Below are 20,811 nucleotides of genomic sequence, written 5' to 3'. Positions count from 1 at the left end.
ATAAATAATCCAAGGACAGAACTCTAAGCCTTAGTACAATATCAGTAGGTTTCTATGCTCTTTCACTAACATACTTCACTTAGGAGAGAGGGAGAAGGAGAGGGAGAGGGGGAGATAGGGAGGGAGGGAGAGAGAGAGAAAGAGAGGGTGAGAGGGAGGGAGGGAGAGAGAGAGAAAGAATAAATATACCATAGATATATGCAGAAATACAGAGATTTCCGTGTAATTTTTGGAAGAAACAGATATTTGGGTTCAGAAAATGTTACAATACAACAATCAAACATAAAGTCAATTGAACAAATACTTGACACTAATAACATGAAGTATTGTTTGCTAGGGGTATTTTTTATTGAATAACTTTCACAGAAAAAGACTTGCAATATCATTTTTCTAGGAAGTTATTCTCCTTTCCAAATTCCAGCCATTTAGCGTTCACTATTTTTTTCCTATATATAAAAACCTCCCTGAACTAAAATATCCCCCTCATTGAAAACCAAAAGTGTTGTTACAGTCAACATATAACATTTTGATTTTAAATCTCCAACTAAATCTCTATTCTAAATTCTCCTGGAAAGCATATTTAGGTCTATGCACAAAACGGTTTTTCCTTTCTGGGTTGCTTTTCAGTTATGTTTATTATTTTTATAAAATCTTATAAGATCACCTAAAGCAGGGATGTCAAACATGCATCGTCCCGGTGGCGTCATGTGACATATCGGGGCTTTCCCCACCTTCGCTAAACCGGTTATAGGCATGGCCAATGTGTGACACATCCAGCCCAAGGGCCGCGAGTTTGACAGCTCTGACCTAAAGGATCTGCAGCTATATAATTTAGACCACTGTTTTTCAAACTTGGCAATATTCAGATAGGTGGATTTCAACTCCAAGAATTTCTAACCAGCATGTTATCTGGGGGTTTCTGGGAATTGAAGTCTGTATATCTTCATGCTGCTAAAGTTGAGGAACATTGATCTGGACTCCTCAGGTGCTTGCTAGTTAGAAAAGCAAGACTTACAAAGGACAAGGAAAGAGATTCTATCAGTGGGTCTCAGTTAAGGAAACTCTTCTTCCAGCTCTGACCCTTGCAAATTTAGGGCAAGCCTTAAAGAAAAGGCTTTGATTTTTCTTTAAAATTATATGAGGAGCCTTTCTTGAGAAGACAAGAAAGTCTGTCTGTGATCTCCTCTCAGTAACCTCAAGTTGGGCTTAATTTCTTTAATTTTGGATAGGTATATTTGATTGAATTGCATCGGGGTGAAATTTACTTACCTTCGCTACCGGTTCGCAAATGTGAGGGTGCGCGTGCACACATGCGCTATGCTCAAACGAGCCTCCTCCACACATGCACAGAGCCTTCTGCACATGCGCAGAGAGTCAAAAATGGGACATGGTGACATTCGGGCGGGGGGGCGGAGCCTCCTGCAACCGGAACTACTGGTTTCCCTGAGCTGGATAGAACCGGCTCAGTTTCACCACTGAATTGCATCTTCTTATTTTTAAATCATTTTGTTACATCTCTGAAATGTGGAATATAAATGAACTAAAAAGAAAAAAGAAAATCCAAAGAGCTTCCCAGAAACAGAGTAGTTGTTATGGTCAATGCAGAACCATATATGTCCTGGCAATGTTAATGTACTGAGGTAATGATTTTTGGAAAGTATACAATATGCAAGAAGACAGAATTAATCTAATAATAAATGGTTCCTCATCAGACCAGAGAGAGTTACAACATGAATGCCAGAAGGATTTGTTCAGTTCTCTCTCTTCAATATTGTCTTTAACATTTTGGACAAGAGAGTATTTATAAAATTTGAAAATGATACAAAATTCGTTGGGATATTTAATACCCTAACATTCAAAACAATTTGGAAAGGTTGGTGAAAGTAACCAAATGAAATTTAATAGATAAGTGCTAAATTATTTATATAGGAAACAAAAAACAATCTGAGAAGTATAGGATTTCATTTCATTCATTTCATTTCATTTTATTAGATTTCTATACCGCCCTACTCCCGAAGGACTCAGGGCGGTGCACAGCCAAACAATAAAAACACATACAATACAAAATTTAAAAAATAGAATAAAATCAAATTAAATAATGTTGGCCCCGACAAATTTAAAACCCCAAACTTTTAAAACCAATTTAAAATTGAATATATAAAATACTAAAAGATATTTAAAATTTTAAAAATCTTTTATAAAAGAGGGGGAAAATTAGGCCAGGCCGGCCTGGTGAAATAGTAAGGTCTTTAAGGCGCGGCGGAAGGTGCGCAGATCCGGGATCCTCCGTATCTCTGGGGGGAGCTCGTTCCAGATAGTAGGTGCCCCCACAGAGAAGGCTCTCCCCCTGGGGGCTGCCAGTCGGCATTGTTTGGCTGACGGCACCCGGAGGAGCCCCTCTCTATGGGAGCGTACCGGCCGGTGGGAGGCTATTGGTGGTAGTAGGCGGTCCCGCAAGTACCCGGGTCCTAAGCCATGGAGCGCTTTAAAGGTGGTAACCAGAACCTTGAAGCGCACCCGGAAGACCACCGGGAGCCAGTGCAGCTCGCGCAGGAGGGGTGTTACATGGGAACGCCATGTCGCTCCCATTACCACCCACGCGGCCGCACTCTGCGCCAGTTGGAGCCTCCAGGTGCTCCTCAAGGGGAGCCCCATGTAGAGAGCGTTGCAATAGTCCAGGCGGGAGGTGACAAGGGCATGACATGGATTTGGATTTGGGGGACTTGATCTGATAACTGTTATTTGTAAAAAAAGGGGGGGTTGGAATAGGAGTTGACTATGAATTGAAGATGAGTAGCATTATGATTCGGGTTTCAAAGAATTCAGGATATATCTATGTAAATATAATTTCCAAATTAACAGATTATACTCTATTCTGCTTTCATCAGACTTCTAGAAAACTGGGCTGGTGCTGAGAATGATACTTGAAGAAGGATTCAGAAAAACTGGAACAAGTTCAAAAAAGGACAACAGAGATGATCAAGGGACAACAAAAAGTAAAATCTATGAAAAAAGAATTGGGTAAACTTAGCCTTGAGAGAAGGTGACTGAAATCTAAATTGATAGCAAGTCAACAAAGCAAATCGAAGCTGGATAGTGGATGTGGCAGTACTTGGATATTGCAGAATACAAGAGAAAGAGAAGAGAGAGAACTGGATAAAATCGCAATATACAAAGACCTGCAAATAAGTAGAACAACTGTGGCAAAAGAAAGCAATGATAGTAACAATAGCAATAGGCACTTTGGGTGCAATCCTGAAACATCAAGAGCATCACTTGAACCCCATTGGCATTGACAAAATCACCACCAGTCACTTACACAAGGCAGCTTTACTTGGAACAGATTGCATTGTGCAACAATATCTTTAATATTCACATCAATCCACAATTTCTTATCCCAGGTTGTTGGGAAATGTGGCAGCTATGGAGAAGAGAAAGCCTTGGGAAAGATTGGAGGGAAAGTGGTACACAGATCATGTGGCAGAAGAACGGAGAGAGGAGCAAAATGCAGTTGTCTTGCCCTATAGACTCCATATATTTTGTATATTCTGTATATTTTTTTTATTGGATAAAATCTGGACCAGAAAAATGATATGGGGTTTCAGATGGGCTGGATAATGACCCACTCAAACCTTGGAACCACAATTATGAGTTCTGTGTTATTTTTCACTTTGCGCAGACCTCTAATATTTCTTAGGATGGATTTACAGTATTTCTAATTGACTATTGAATCCTTGCTTTCAAATTACATAGTTTTAAAACAAATCTCTCCTTCTCTTGTAGGTCCTTTTGTATATAAACTGATTTGACCACTAATCTGAATGATTGCTCTTACGGTAGTGTATTTTTACTAGAATGTTTTAGTGATCATTTTGAATAGTTTTGCTTTTTGTGAGTAATCTTTGTAGGTTATTTTATAAACCAATTATTGGTGAAAGGGGAAATATAAATCCAATAGATAACTTAAGGAATGATACATCAATATCCTTTTGAACATTTGAAGGGACTAGCAGCTTATTCAGAAGTTTAATTAGGCAGTGGATATTCATGAATGTTTACATACCCCTGAATTTTCTAGAGGAGCTGTAGATCAGATATAAAACCTGCCATTGCCTCCCAAGGCCTTGAGTAAATTACTGCTACATCAAGCTTATCAATTTGAAAATGATTCTCCCTTGAGCAGTTACTTGTAATTGCAAAATTCCAGGCAAAATTTTAGTAATAGTACTAATGATCATTTTAATTATTGTTACTATACTGCACTGTATAATAATATTATACAGCAATGATTTTTTTTTTTTTTGTGGTATATACACTGTTCTGCCTTAATTCCTCTCTCTAGAATTTCTTTCGTTTTTTTTCTTCTTCTCTGTTAACTGGCCAGCATATAGAATGCTTATAGCTTTCCACATTGCAGTTGCCACTATCCTTCTTTTCCTCTTGACCACCGAGTCCCTTTGCAGGAAAAGGGCCTTCTTTTATTTGGCTACTTTACACTGTTTGCTGGGGGCTTCAGAGAGAAAAAAATCTCTCTCCTCCCACACTTATTTCAAGGTTGCAGCTTTATTGGCAACTCTGCCTGCTGAGGCTCAAAGGGAAGGAAAGGAGGCAGCACAAGTGCCTGCAATTTTTCTAAGCAATCTGCACACTACTCTGGCCTTGTTTTTAGAATAGATTATCTGATATAATTCATGATTATTTCAGAAACCAATCCTTTCTTTTTCACACCAACAAGCGGTGATTTTTTTTTCTCCTTCTTACATAGATCCTACTGATTTAAATCAATTGCACAATTGTTATGGGGTTCATTTTGCACATTTTATTTAATCTTGGAAACTTGAAATTAAAACTTTTGTAAGGAACTGGATGCTTACATTCGGATTTTTTTTTTCTTTCGCAGGATATTGCTTCACTAGGGAGGGTTTGGATTTGATACATATGTGAAAATCTATATTCTGTTTCAAAAGTGACAACTTGGATAACATTCAAAATTGCCTTCTTTAAGATGTGGAATTTTGCAAATCTGCAGTACAGATACCAAATATTTTTTCTAGGTATCTACAGCTAGTATATTTGTCAGATCTCCAAATTTTCCTTCTCTTAGAGTAATGCATATTTTCTAAATTCCTGTAGGGTTTCATGACATGCTTCTGGTAAATAGCATTTTGGAAGACAGGGAAAATTCAAAATTGTCCTACAATAATGATTTTTGTAAACACAGGTAGTCCTTGAGTAACAACAGTTCATTTAATGACTGTACAAAGTTACAATGGCACTGAAAAAAAAATGACTTATGACCGTTTTTCACATTTATGGCCGTTGCAGCATCCCCATCGTCACATGATCAGAATTCAGACGCTTGGTAACTGATTCATATTTATATAATGGCTGCAGTGTCCTGGGGTCATGTGATCACCTTTTGCACCCTTCTGGCAAGCAAAGTCAATGGTCAAACCAGATTCATTAATCAACTATATTACTAGCTTGACAACTTCAGTGATTCACTTAACGACTGTGCAAGAAAGGTTGTGAAATGAGGCAAAAATCACTTAACAAATGTCTCACTTAGTGATAAATTTTGGGCTCAGTTGTCATATTTCAAGTAGAAGCTAGAATTCTGTTTTCTTTGGTTCACATATCCATATGATACTTCTCTCAGACTACTTAGGTCAGGGGTGGACAAATATGGCCCCTTTATGACCTGTGGACTTCAACTCCCAGAATTCCTGAGCCAGCTGGCTCAGGAATTCTGGGAGTTGAAGTCCACAGGTTGTAAAAGGGCCACAGTTGCCCACCCCTGACCTAGGTGTTTTAAGAGACAGTGCTGTTGCCTGAAAATGCAGTCAAGGTTTAGAAGGAAAAAATCATGAGTTACATGTACATGATAGGAATAAAGACGGATGTTCTGTGTCTTTTAAAGAGTCAGCTACATAATTAACTCATATTTATATGATGGTTGCAGTGTCCTGGAGTCATGGGATCCCCTTTTGTGACCTTCTCACCAGCAAAGTCCATGAGGAAACCAGATTTACTTAACAACCATGTTACTAAATTAACAACTTCAGTGATTCACTTAACAACTGTGACAAGAAAGGTCGTAAGTTGGGACAAAATTAACTTAACAAATGTTTCACTTAGCAACAGATATTTTGAGCTCAATTGTGGTCATAAATTGAGGACTACCCTTATTAAGGAGTTTGTTTCTTAATAAGGTTTATTCATGGGAAGAGGCCCAAGAGTAATAACTTTATTCTGAAGTGGTCTTAGAAGCTCAGCGCACTCTCCAAATAAGCAAAAAATGTCTAATTACACTTTCCAAATCACAATCATTAATAAACAAGTAAGTGATTGATTGTAAAAAAACATATCCCTCTTTTGGCAGAAGCTAATACAGCAGTGTTCCAATAGGTCATGACTGGAAAAATTAACTAGATAATGCTGAACACAGTAAAAACAAATAAATTAAAAGGGCTAGTGTCAGGCCAGAATGATTAGGTCTACACATGAAGGTCTAATTAAACTGATTTATTGCTACTCCTGCCTATGCACAGGAATATTCTCAACTAACGGTTAACACCTGCTAGGAGTTAGATAAGGGTCAATGGAATTCAAGGGAGGTTAGATTAGTTTGCTTGTGGTATATAAGGATTCTAGGTTGATCCTTCTTCTAGCTCTGCAAGCCTTCCTCTACAGCCAGAGCTGAAGAATTTTTAAATAATTTCTTTCTTTCATTTTCTTCATTATTTTTCTCTACTTATTCATGGAATCTTTATAGTTTTCACTCAAATCCTCATTTTAAAAGGCATTGATTTATGCCGCAGGACACAAGTTTAAAAGGCACATTAAATTTAACTTAAAAGTTGAAATCTGATTCATTTAACAATTAAACACTCACAAAATTTCACATTTAAAGAGATCCAGTTTGGTGTAGTGCTTAAGTCATCAGGTTAGAAACTGGGAGGCTGTGAATTCTTCTCTCTCTCTCTCTCTCTCTCTCTCTCCCTCTCCCTCTCCCTCTCCCTCTCCCTCTCCCTCTCCCTCTCCCTCTCCCTTTCTACACAAACACAAACACAAACAGAAACACAAACAGAAACACACACACACACATACTCATAAACATAAAAAGATAAAATAAAATAGAAACCTTATGGAAAGACATACTTATTTACAATTTTTTTTTGTTCTGAATTTTCAGTGTGTGGGCCAAACAAAACTACAGCGAAAGTACATTTCATAGCAAGGGATCAATGCAGGAGGATAGCGCTCTCTCTTATGTACTACTACCTTAGAAAGGTAGAATTCTGAAAGCAGTGTCATCCTTAGAAACACCTTTCCTGCAGAGTTCAACAACAGGGCAATTTTGAAATAGAAAGAGACCTTCAGACAGCCCAATGCTAAACCATTTTTAGGACATTGATACTCATTGCCAACCACTTTATATAGTAGAGCCAATTTTGTGCAGTAGTTAAGGCATCAGGCTAGAAACTTAAGAGATGGTGAGTTCTAGTTCCATCTTAAGACACAAAGCCAGCTGAGCGACCTTGGGCTAGTCACTCCCTCTCAGTCACAGGAAGCAGGCAATGGCAAACTACTTCTGAAAAACCTTGCCAAAAAAACCTTGTTCAAGCTATCTTCAAGAATTGGACACAACTGAAGGAAAAAAAAAAAAAAAAGGAACCGGAAAGCAGTGCAAAATTTTCAGTACAATGCATCTTATGATCCTTGCACCTTGTACCAATTAATAGCTGAGCTGGTATGTTTTGGAACAAATACAATTTGCAGACTCTTTTCAAAACTAAGCTCATGTAGAGCACATTATTGTAGTCAAGGTAGGTTGCAACCAAAGGCATGAATACCAGATCTGACTGTCTCAAGAAAGGTTCTGCTTCCCTTGGGATAACTGCACAAAAGTGCTCTTTGCCACAGCTGCCGCCTATGTTTCCAGTGGCAGCTGAGCCTCTCTTTGAAGGAGAGTACAAACTGGGCTGAAACCTTTAGGGAGCACTCAGAGTAAGATCTTTTTTGAACATTTTTGGCAAAGTTTGCTTTGAAGCCATTTTCAGTGATTACCTTTACCCCTGATTGTTCTGCTAGTACAGATTTTTTGGAAGAAATAGGAGGCCACAGGAGGAGAAGGAGGCAAATCTGTCAAAGGAAAACCTCTGTTGGATCAAAAGCTCCCCCCTCCCCCAACTGTACTAAGAGCGCTTGTGTTTTGAGGACAGTTTTGCTGGCACCAATCCTCCATAAGTAACTGCTAGACTTGTTTTTCAATAGCCTTCAAAAGTGATTCTAGCGGAAGTTCTTTAACCGTCAGTGACTTTAACCAAGGAAGGATTAATTAGGCAAGAAAATCTATTTCAAACGTATTCACCACTCATGAGCATTAAAACACATGAAAGGGAGCTGAAAACCATCTCTTAATAGCTGCCTGTTTGAAGAGCTAATTTGGAACTTAGGAAACAGGAAAGAACCCTGCAGTTTTCCATAACCAGTTTGCTCTAAAACTTACCTAAAGCAAGATAGTGCAGTAAGCCTTGCTGTTATCTCCTTGTTTTCCCTTGGCATTATAGTTCCAATTCAGATCCCATTCTTTGAAGATGTTATCTAGCCAGTTAGAGAGAGGCACCCATTTCTGAATAATGATATGTATGGTGAATAACACTAAGGAAATGTGCCGCCTGACACAGACCAAGAGGCCTATGACAGGTACAAGGAATTACCAGCAATAGAACTCCTTGCTTCTATTGCCTTAAAAGCTCAAGAAAAGAGTAAACAGACAAATAGGACAGAACAGTAACCAATTGGCATAATTCAGTGCTTCTCAACCTTGCCAACTGTCAGCCCCGCAAGTTTGGTACAGACAAAAAGTACACTCAGAAGTACTAGATCTAACTTTGTTGTAAGGTTACATTAACAGAATCTTGCAAATCTGAAAGCACATCTCTTCACTTGCTTTTACAGTCCAAGAAACTAGGAAGGATCCATTCTGAGGCCTTTGCCATGCCCCTATTGCTTCTGTGGGCTAAGATGCCTCTTAACTGACCATTTACACATCTATGGTTTGCCCCAATGAGTCCTCCCAAGGATCAGTTCATTGCCTGAGAGAGAGAGAGAGGAAAAAAGTAGCCCACCGTTCACTCCCAGACATAGTCTCTGACCATTTGTGAAAGAAAGTTGATGACCCCTGGCATAGGGTATAATGGTAAAAAGTGAAGAATTTTCTTTGGAGCTGACTATAGAGCTGAACCTCTTTCCTGATCAGCTCAAGGAAATGGATATCTCCATGTAGTTTTCTTGGCAACGATATGGAAGGATTTGTCATTATCTTCTTTTGGAATATTTGTCTGATGTCCAGTCTGGGGTACAGCCCTGGTATTTCCTTATAGTTTTCCATCCAAGTAGTAATCTGGTGTGCCCCTGTTCAGCTTTTCAAGATCAGCCAAGATCAACTTGGTATTATTCCCCCCTCGCTGGGCATTGTATAAGGTAGGCTGACCCAATTTTGATTAACTTGGAAGATTTGACATTAAAAAAAAAAAAAGCTAGGTTATTCTTCTGAATATATCTAGTAGCAGCAATCTGTTTGAAACCAAATCACATGTAGCATTAATAGAACAAGGATGATTTAGAAGACATAAAAAAAGGAGGCTCAGGACAATTATAATGAAAGAATAAAGAGGCAACCTCAGACGGCTGCTTTGTCAGAAAAAAAATAAACAAAAGACTGCACAGCACTTTTCTCATTTTTATAGAACAATCCCTTGGCAAAGCAAGATGCCTGAGGGGATCGTTCATTTTTTTGTAAGAAGAGGATATCAGATCCTTCTGCGTAATATTTTTTTTCCAATTAAAATGTATTGTGTACTCCATCCAGGTTTTTATCCTGTCTGAACAAACTGTTTCTACAAAGCATCTGTTAGAGCCCAGCCCCTCTTTTAATTTTTTGTGGGCTGGAAAGCTCACAGAAACTTAGGAAGCAGAATTTGCTTTCATAACAAAGATTTAACTGGCCATTGCTGCATTTGGGCCAGAATGCAGAAAGAATTTGGGCCAGTAACTGACCCTTCTGAACTCTGTCTGCTCCCTGTGACATTGTTTAATTAGCTTAGCCAGTTGGAATGGATTTATACGATATGTTTACTCCTTGTTCATCCAGTAATAAAATGTACTGGGCATGTAAATTTGAAATAATTCACTCTCAGTTCAAGTGTCTGGGCTTTCACTTTCAAGCTCTACAATTTTAGATTAAAGAGTTGATGGTTATAAATGTCTTTTCAAGCATTAGGTGTCCTCTTTTGATAAACCTCACAACCCATGAAGGCTAATGAAATATTTGATCTTTACCTTAAACAATTAATGAATGTGTACAAAGTGGACTAGAAGCTTCATTTACAAATCTGATCATCCCAAATCTGTAATATATGATTATAGAAGATAACCCTATTGAGATGTACTCTTAAAAGTACATATAAACAACAACTTTAATCAGCAAGTCTATTCTTTAATCTTGCCTTAGATAGGGATTTATCCCATCTATTTGCCTTCAAAACATTTCTATAAGCTTATCTACTAGTCTAAGATGTGGCCATGTATTTTGTTCCCTAGATTTATCCTCTACTATTACTACAACTAAGGTTTTGTAATCTCATGTTTGCCACTTTACTAAGAACAATGATTCCTGTTAATAATTGCCTATTTCCTCCATATAGCTCTGAAGTATCTTTATTTTCTTTGTTTAGGAAATCAATTTCATCTACTGAGGCATTTTATAGTAGCATTAAACAAGCAGATTGTTCAAGGTTTAGATTATTTGTTTCTATTAAGGCAAATGTTAGGCTTACAAAAATGTGCTAACATAGAAGGATGACTTCTCATTTTCACTTGTATTAGGGGAATTCATACATGTTACAATGCACATTATGTACGTTTTAAAAATCTGGATTACAAACTACTTTGTACCCTTGCTTCTTTGCAAGTAAAAACTGTTCTTAAAATTTTTCTTTTCTTGGACAAGTTCCCCTTTTCTGTACAAAAATTAAGAAAGAAAGAAAAAGAAAAAAAATTTCATAGGAGTTTTTCAATCTGTAGATTGCACTTCTGTTGATAATTATTTAGCTAGTTAAATTTAACTTGGCTATGAATCTTTTAAACATTTTATCATTAATCTCAAAAATATGCACAGATCATAGAAAGCTCCCCTCAGGCATTTTCAAATGTCTCAGGCACTTCAGTTAATTTTATCTGATCCGCCACATTTATGATATAACTTCATCTTGTTTTAGCATTTTCTTATCTAATATAAAACATACCACAATAACTATAGCAGTTTGAGGATTAGTGTTCAGTTAAAATGTTTTGCAAAATAGCAAGATTCTCCCCCTCGCCCCCACATTTCTTGAGCTGTAATAGATTTATCACAAAATAAAATACACCCCCTGTAGCAGTTGCTGAGAACTTTAAACTTTGACTGTTTTTGGTCAGTAATCTCATTAGCTAGAAATAATGCATAATTCTTCCATATGCTGTTGCCAATCCTTTGCTGCATAATACTTAAATGTTTAAAGTACTCAGTTCTGTTTTCTTTGTCGCTATCCCATAAAAACAACAAGCTTGCTCTACACATGTGAACTGTAGGCAACGTAACTGTCTGCAGGAATAAAAGCTGTGTCTCAAAGTCCACCCTAATTAAATTGAAAATAAAAGATGCATTGCTCCACTTGGAATGCACTTTATCACTCTTAAATTGCTTTTTTAATCATTGCTTCCACTAAAAGTAAAAGTTTCAATGGGGGAAACAAATTTCTAAACCCTCTCTTTGAAACATAGAAATACATGGACATTTTTATATTATTGAGGTTCTCTTTCTTTTGAGTATATTTACGTAGTTTGGTTTTTTTTTTTTTTAATTTGATTTATATGCCGCCCTTCTCCGGAGACTCAGGGCGGCTTACAATGCGTTAAGCAATAGCCTTCATTCTTTTGTATATTTTATACAAAGTCAGCTTATTGCCCCCACAAACTGGGTCCTCATTTCACCTACCTTAGAAAGGATGGAAGGCTGAGTCAACCTTGAGCCTTGGAGAGATTCGAACCAGCAGAAATTGCAGGCAGCTGTGTTAATAACAGGGTGCACTAAACCCCTGTACTATCAAGGCTCTTGATTAAGTGATGATTGTAGTGGTGGGTTGCTACCGGTTTGCATCAGATTGGGTGAACTGGTAGCGGTGGCGGTGGGAGGCTCCGCCCACCCACCAGGACGCTTCTGCACATGCGCAGAAGCCCCCTCCCATGCGCACGAGCACATGCGCACATATGAGCGAACCAGTAGCAACGGGATTTGGAACCTGCCCCTGGATGATTACCTAAATTAGTTAGCCAAGACCTTATATTGTCATCAAGCAAAAGGTATATAGGCTATAAATAGTGAGAATATTAGTTACTCAAACCTGTAGTTACAAAAATGGGGAAAAAACCCATAAAAAAACCCAACAAACATCAAAAACCTAAGTTGTAATTTATCTTACTATACTGAAGAATGCAACAGGTACATGAATGACTTATAGATATATATCTGCCATCATTTTGTCCTGCTTTTCCCCCTGACTGTTCACTATTTGGTCTGAAGAAGAGTTAAAAGAAATTGAAAAACATCCAGCTACTGTACTGTATAGATTGGCCTATATAAAGATATTTCTTTAAAAAAAGCTATCCACGCCTGCCCCATAGCTAAGATGGCTACCATTTGTGTGGCTCATTTTATTATCAGCCCTGGAAACATTGTTGTAATATTATTGAATAGCTTTTAGACATTCCCTATTGCAAAAATATTTTGTGAAATCCGAATTAAATCCCAAAGAACATCATTGTGCTTAGATTATTATTAATTATATACATCTTCTTTTCTTTTTTAAAATGGTCAATGGTCTACAGTCTTTACACTGTTCCCTTTTGCAGTACAGAAAGAGTGAGAGAGACAATAACTTGATCAAAACAGTCTTACTCAAACATGTCTTAAAAGAGGTATTAGAAGCTGAAGGCTGGAGATTAAATAACTACTTTGAACATATTCACATGTGGATCATCCTGTTCCCTTCAGTTCCCAAAGCACAATCTGCCCTAGGATCAATTGCATTTCTGCTACAAGAGAAGCTAAAGTTCAGACTGCTTCAACTGGCAGACTATGTTTGGTCATTCTCTGGATATGGAGACAAATATTGTACTCTCAAATACTGTTTTTATTACACAATACATGTCACATCTAAAAAGCTAGAACAAAATTGCTTTAGGAACCCATGTTCACTAGAACTAAATTTTGTTGAGAATTTACAAATCTGGATTACAACCTCTAAAAAGATTTGCTATCTGCTATCCATTAAATCTTACCAGATGCAGCACACAACATACAATACAGGGGTGGGTTCGCAACGGGGCTGCGCACTTCCTGATGACATCCGGGTCGGTGGGCGGAGCCTCCCACTGGTTTTACTACCGGTTCTTGTGAACTGGTCTGAACCAGGGACAACCCACCACTGATGCAATGATGTGCAGATAACTACACAAACTGATTCTTTTTTTGGAGGGGGGATATATCCTAATAATCACTACTTATCTCTTATTCAAACATTATGCTGCATGATTAACAAATTGCATTTATTCTGAAGTTCTGATGAAAAAAAGGCAATGGACAAGTTGGGGGAGGCATTGAGATGAAGGCACAGATATGTAACAAATGCACAATACAAATGAAAATGGAAAGACTATCTGCCTACTTGCAAAACCCCTATCTGTAAACAGACACCAAAGCAAACTTTCTGCAGAGAGAAAAAAAATCTTTGATGCATGCTTCCATTACTTACTTTACCCAAATTACTTACTTTATGTCAGCATCAGCTTTCCTGCTTTAGCTGCCATAAGAAACGGGGAGGGATTAGGTATGGAGCAAAGGGGGGGGGAAGAGAGCAGGAGGGGGTTTGTCTTTGTAGGAGGGGACTTCGTGGGAATCGAAACTGGATTTCAGAAGGGGATGAGCGACCAACTGTCTCGACATTCCTGATGGATGACGCTGCCAGACGTGTTGCCACCTGACCTTTGGAAGACCTTTAGATTGGCTGAGAAAATATAAACACGAGGGGGGGAAGAAGCTTAGTAGATGCATTTCGCGCGTTTTGGTCACTTCCAGCTTTTCACTGGGATGTTAATCTTTTCATATTCAGTAAAAGTACCAAATTCTTCAAAATGCTTGAGTTTGGGGTTTTCTTTCCTGGATACTGAAGGAAGCATACCTGACATTAAGCTGGAAGTCATCTCAGTCATCCCGGACAAAACCCGAGGGGACTGAAAATCCAAAGTATGTCAGATCGAGGGAGTGATGACGAAGGGAAGATGGGGGCAGCGAGTTCAACCGCCCTCCAGTCGGAAAGAGAAACTACAGAATGGCTGGAAAAACTCCGTTTGGAACCGGAGGAAGCTAGATGGTCCAAAGGTGTGGGCAGACGCACTTTCCAGATTACCACAGTACAACAGCATAAAGAAGGAACTGGTTCAACCAATGCTCCCCTTAACGCAATTGGCAACACCTGTCACTACCAGAGCGCAGAGTAAAACCGATCCAGAACTCTCAGGAGATTTACTTGAAAAGTTACGAGAAGCACTAAAAGCTGACGAGTGGTTTAAAATCCACTCGAATGAATGCACACTTCGCGATGGACTAGCTTGGGTTGGATCAAAATTGTATGTTCCGGCCACATTAAGACCAACCGTATTGCAATATGCGCATGATGCCAAAGCCGCAGGACACTTTGCGTTTGTCAAAACTTTACATCTTGTTAAGAGGCAGTTTTGGTGGCCTGCACTAAAAAAGGACATACAGACATATGTGGCTAGCTGTCCAGTATGTGCCTCGGCTAAAAGACCTCCAGGAAAATCCCCTGGATTACTGCAAAGTGTGGCTAGACCGAACGCCCCATTGAAGGAAATATCTATGGATTTTGTGGTGGACTTACCCGACAGTGAGGGCTGCACTGTCATTTGGGTAGTAACTGATTTGTTTTCCAAACAAGTACATTTCATACCTTGCTCAAAGATCCCTTCAGCAAAAACCCTCGCAAAATTATTTATTCGGCAGATTTACCGACTACATGGGTCTCCGAAAAGAATAATTTCTGATAGGGGTGTGCAATTTACTTCCAGGTTCTGGAGAGAATTTTTAAGATTGATAGGCTCCGCACAGGGGTTGAGTTCCAGTCACCACCCTCAGACAAATGGTGCTTGTGAAAGAACCAATGGGGTGCTCGAACAATACCTTAGGTGTTACGTGAATTACCAGCAGGACAATTGGGTAGACTTGTTGCCATTTGCAGAAGTGGCGTATAACAATTCTGTGCATAGTAGCACCGGATTCACCCCTTTTAAGGTTGCATCGGGCCAGGATTTTGTACCCATTCCCGAGTTACCTCAAGATGATCCCCAAAATCCCTCTTTGATAGATTGGATGGAACAATTAAGGAGCACCTGGACAGTGACTCGGAAGGCATTAGATGAGGCACACCGAGCTCATAAGGCACAAGCCGATAAGAAAAGGTCCCCAGCTCACATTTACAAAGTGGGGGATAAAGTCTATTTGTCTACCAAATACTTACAAACCACCCAGAGGTCAAAAAAGCTGGGGCCTAAGTATGTAGGACCATTCCGGGTGATTAGACTGATAAATCCAGTGACAGTTGAATTAGAATTACCAAAAACCTTGAGACGGATACATCCTGTATTTCATGTTAGTTTATTGAAACCTGAACACTCATCTCCCCTAAGGGTTGATCATAGCAACCCCCCAATTCCCATCCTCATAGAAGGGGAGCAACATTTTGAGGTTAAGGAAATCTTGGACTCTAGAAAACACCATGGTAAAGTCCAATATCTGATTGCCTGGAAACATTTTCCACTATCTCAGACTGAATGGGTGAATAAACGGGATGTCCGAGCTCCCAAGAAAGTACAACAGTTCTATGCCAAATACCCTGATAAACCTTGATCATTGTATATATTCTGTTTCTCTTTCTCTTTTTCCTTTTAATTAGGACTAACGTCTCTTCTGCAAGAGGGGCCGAATGTCAGCATCAGCTTTCCTGCTTTAGCTGCCATAAGAAACGGGGAGGGATTAGGTATGGAGCAAAGGGGGGGGAAGAGAGCAGGAGGGGGTTTGTCTTTGTAGGAGGGGACTTCGTGGGAATCGAAACTGGATTTCAGAAGGGGATGAGCGACCAACTGTCTCGACATTCCTGATGGATGACGCTGCCAGACGTGTTGCCACCTGACCTTTGGAAGACCTTTAGATTGGCTGAGAAAATATAAACACGAGGGGGGGAAGAAGCTTAGTAGATGCATTTCGCGCGTTTTGGTCACTTCCAGCTTTTCACTGGGATGTTAATCTTTTCATATTCAGTAAAAGTACCAAATTCTTCAAAATGCTTGAGTTTGGGGTTTTCTTTCCTGGATACTGAAGGAAGCATACCTGACACTTTACCCAAACTTTACCCCCCAAATTGATCTGGCCTGGCTGTCTGGGAATTATGGGAGTTGAAGTCCATCTGAAGAACATGGAGGGAAGGCTACTCTGGCTGTCCTTTTCTTTTTCCTAGCAAGAAACTCTTGATTAAAAAGTTCTCCCATCATACTGTGTCATAAAATAGCGGAGAGTCCCCCATCTGGCATCCTTGACGGGTGCTGCACTGTAGTTCCTCTCTTTTGAAGGGTGCCAGGTTAGGGAAGCTGATATTGAGCTAAAGGGTTAACTTGCACATAGCTATATAAAAAGCAAGTACACTGACTGAGTGGAAAAACATAAAGAACCAGATTATATGACTTTGATATAAACATTAGAAGTGCTGACTACGCATACTGTAAAATGCTGCTGAGGCCAGCTGCCAACAATGTCATCATAAATCAAGCAAGTTGTTAGGAATAGATCTGAAACTAACCTGGGTGCTAATCTTGAACAATAGCCTATTGTAACCTGAAAGAGAATTATACGATACTATTTGACATTGCTCAGAGCTTTTACCTAATTTAAAATTAAGAGTGATTTTCCCCCACCAACTCTCCTGTTCTTTCTTTCGCTCAGTGTTGACAAAAGTAGCTTTATTGTACAACAATAATATGCACCTGTTCAAAAGTATTAGTCACTTATATCAGAGGCTAACTTTTTTGATATTATATATGATACAAAGGTGTTAAGAAACAAAAGAAGAAAACATAAAGAGATGGATTTTAATCCACAGTAGTCCATTACAATATACTATCTCATTTTTATACACAGTAGAAATAATGAACTTATTGGATTCAGACTGTTTGGTGTTAGCTTTGGAAGCCATATTAGCACCAGTTCCCTGACAAACCAAAGGGTCCTCCGGGAGGGGGCAGGGGAGGTTAAGTGGTTTATGAACAACATGTTAACCCTCCTCTTTTGTGTTTTGTTCATTTTATTTTCCAGAGTGTGGTTTTTCCATCGGGGGAGGGGAGGAGAGACGGGATGGACGGATGCCTGTCAACTTTGGAAGCCATATTAGCACCAGAAGCTTCCATGCTGCCAACTCCATGCGCCTGGGAAAGTAGGAGGGGGGATTTAGGAGAGTGAATGTAGTTAGACATAATAGCATTCTTCCCTTTGGTCAAGATCATGGTGTTTATGCATCTAGATGAGGAGTGGTTGCAGGGATGGCTCAAGTTGGGACGGATGATGATTGGACCATGTGACAGACTGATGGGTGAAGGGGTTGGATTTGGGGTTTTGATTTCCTGCGGGAAAACCTGGAACCCTCAGATTCGGGTTTTCCCAGATGTGCCAGTATACCTACTCTAATAAATTGGAACTTTGAGAAATGCCTGCCTCGGAGTTTTACTTGGAGTTGGGGACTTTCTGGAACGCTGATATTTGGAACTATTGAGCAAAATGACAGCACAGGAGGACACCAAAGGGTCTCTCTCCTATGAGAAGCAGAACTTTCTACCTATTTCAAATTGTTATTATTTGTACTCTGCATTTTATTTTTTCCAGAATTCTTTCTCCTGTACTCCAAACCATCTCAATGTAAATATAAAACTGGGAGTAACTGTACATTCATCAGATGAAGTACTCATTTCAAGTCTATGAGAACCTAGGTCAGAATAGGTTTACTAATCTTTAAATTATCATGAGATGTTTTTCACAGTGCGACCAATAGTCATTTGTCTCTGGAACTTGTTACTACAGAACTCAAATGAATTACCACTTTCAAATGTTTAAAATAAGTAGTAACTCATATTGTTTCCAGAGGAAGAGCTCTAAGCATTATTAATCAAAAGCAGTACAGAATTATGCCATCTTTGTCTCATTCTTTGGTAAGAAAATCAAGGTGAAATAATCAATGAGAAAATAAAATGTTTCCAAATGAAATATCACCTGTAAGAATACGTCTAAAAACTGCACAAATAAAAGTATTATCTGAAAGGACTTTCTAATTCCATACTGCTCTTGCAAATTCAAAAGAATATTTACAGTAAACTTTTCAGTGAGGGCTATATTATAAAATAAGCTTATTTTTATATTATTTTATAAAAACATAAAATATATTCATACGTTGTATAACACACACACACACACACACACACACACACACACACACACACACACACTTGCATCCAATGTTCCTACAAGAAATTATCTTGTTTCTTTTGTTTTTGGTCAGGAATGAGCTGGGTTAAATATTGGGATTTAAAAACTTGGGAAAATAGAATTGGCTTAATTGTTGAAAGAGCTTTGTTAACTTCTTCCCTGCAGACTTCTTGTACCAAGCCTGGTTACTTCCTGAATGAATACAGGCTGCTTTTTATATATGAAACCTAACACTTCTTGGCACAACTCCAGATGTTAAATAAAAAAAGCTACAAGCCACTGCTAACCTGCTTCCCTGAACAGAGTCACACTATTTGAACTACTAAAGCAAGGTTTTCCTTTCCCAACCTTTCGACAATCCCTCTTGCAGCCTTTTAAGGCATAGCTCACCCCCAAGCATAAAATAAAAAAGAAATATGCTCAAAATATGAAAATATTCCAAACTAATTAGCTAACCAAACAATAGTAGCTCACTGCCTTTCCAGCTTTCTTTGAAGACCATAAGGTCTTTGATGAACCTTTTCCTTTTTGTCTTAGTTCATGTTTAGCATTGGCCTATAAGTCAAACAACTAGTTAAAAGGATTAAAGAGAAGTATCTTAACTCTATTTGATTACCTGAGACTAGCAATGAAACTTCATTTTGAAATTTTGAATAATTAAAAAACTAGAGAATGATGACAAAGAAAGGCCTTATATGTATATTCTCCCAAAACAGACCTCTACAGTGGGGTATTCCCAAAAGAGGGACAATCTGACAATCCTTAATAATCATGCAGATATATAATGATATGGTTACTCCCTTGTTTCTATTTTAAAAGTAAATGCCAATATGATGAATTGAGCTTGTGATACAGCTAACAATTCTTTCTTTCTTTCTTTCTTTCTTTCTTTCTTTCTTTCTTTCTTTCTTTCTTTCTTTCTTTCTTTCTTTCTTTCTTTCTTTCTTTCTTCCATCCATCCATCCATCCATCCATCCATCCATCCATCCATCCATCCTACTTCTACACCACCCATCTCACCTACGTGACCCAGGGTCATTTACAATAAAAAAAAATACAGATCTTTTAATATTGGAGACATAAAATCACAGTCCTGTGCGTTCAACCGTATTTTGTAGCATTTGTAGTTACTGAATACTCCTTCAGAACAACCCTATATAAAGCCCATTGCACTATAACCAAGATATGAACAATAGTTAACAGATCAGATTGATTCATAAATGTGTACTACCAGTGTACAACACACACTTATTTCTGTACTACTTTCTACCATTAAAAATGCCTTTCCATTATCAATGTTTTTAACAATGTTTACATAAAAATAAATATGAAATAAATAAAATAAAAATAAATAAAATAAATAAATAAAAGCAAAGCTGAAATAAACAAAAGAATAAAAAGGTATCAATTGATTTTCCAGAGTAAAGCAAATTTTAAAGCAAAAGGTTGTATGAATAAAAAAAAATTGCTCTTCTAGAATTATTATATCCTTTCAGGTTCCTTTCACTTGTGTGACTATGTTGTTTCATTATGGGAAAATATTCATTGTTTTGGTTAAATTATTAGCAATTCTCATCCTTTTCTCTTTCTTTCTCTGTCTTGTTTATATTTAATGCCAAGCCTTTTGGGAAAGATTTTCTTTCAACTGTCTGTCAGCTCTACAGTGATGTAACTTTCTTCCCATTGTAATCAGAAGAAATTGTATAAATAAGCTAAAACAAGTTAGGACATATGAATAACTACAGACTTTAGACTGCATTTTAATTGCTCAATGTACTATAACATACTGCATATTTATATTAAATTTCCCTTTTATGAGAAGGAAGATAGGGCATAGCACAAAAACAAATATTTCAATTGATTTAAATTATTAAATTAATAACCCCTTAAATTAGATTACATGCTTTAAATCGGTGGGACTACCACAAGCAATTTAAACATACTCAACAATATATCTCCATTTGCAGATACTACAAAATGTTATAGTTCATATTCTCCATTTCCATTTCCAAACAATTCATTAGAAATGAAATCTTTATATGGAATTACATATAAATATATATATTGCAAAAAGTTTTTTATTTTTTAAACAAAAACAACATAAAAACATCATCCTTCCAAACAATTACAGACAGTATTTCGATCGGTTAAAATCATTTTGT

General features: G+C 38.1%; 1 protein-coding gene across 1 annotated transcript in view; it reads right to left on the bottom strand.

Annotated features, from left to right (window-relative positions):
- Positions 1 to 20,811, bottom strand: part of KCNQ1 (potassium voltage-gated channel subfamily Q member 1) — a 379,098-nt gene that overhangs the window by 94,483 nt on the left and 263,804 nt on the right. The gene's annotated exons all lie outside the window — the stretch shown is intronic.

This window comes from Pituophis catenifer, unplaced genomic scaffold (assembly GCF_029215685.1).
Source record: "Pituophis catenifer annectens isolate HBS135680 unplaced genomic scaffold, rPitCat1.0.hap2 SCAF_1, whole genome shotgun sequence".
Classification (NCBI taxonomy): domain Eukaryota; kingdom Metazoa; phylum Chordata; class Lepidosauria; order Squamata; family Colubridae; genus Pituophis; species Pituophis catenifer.
This window is presented reverse-complemented; position numbering and strand designations above follow the sequence as displayed.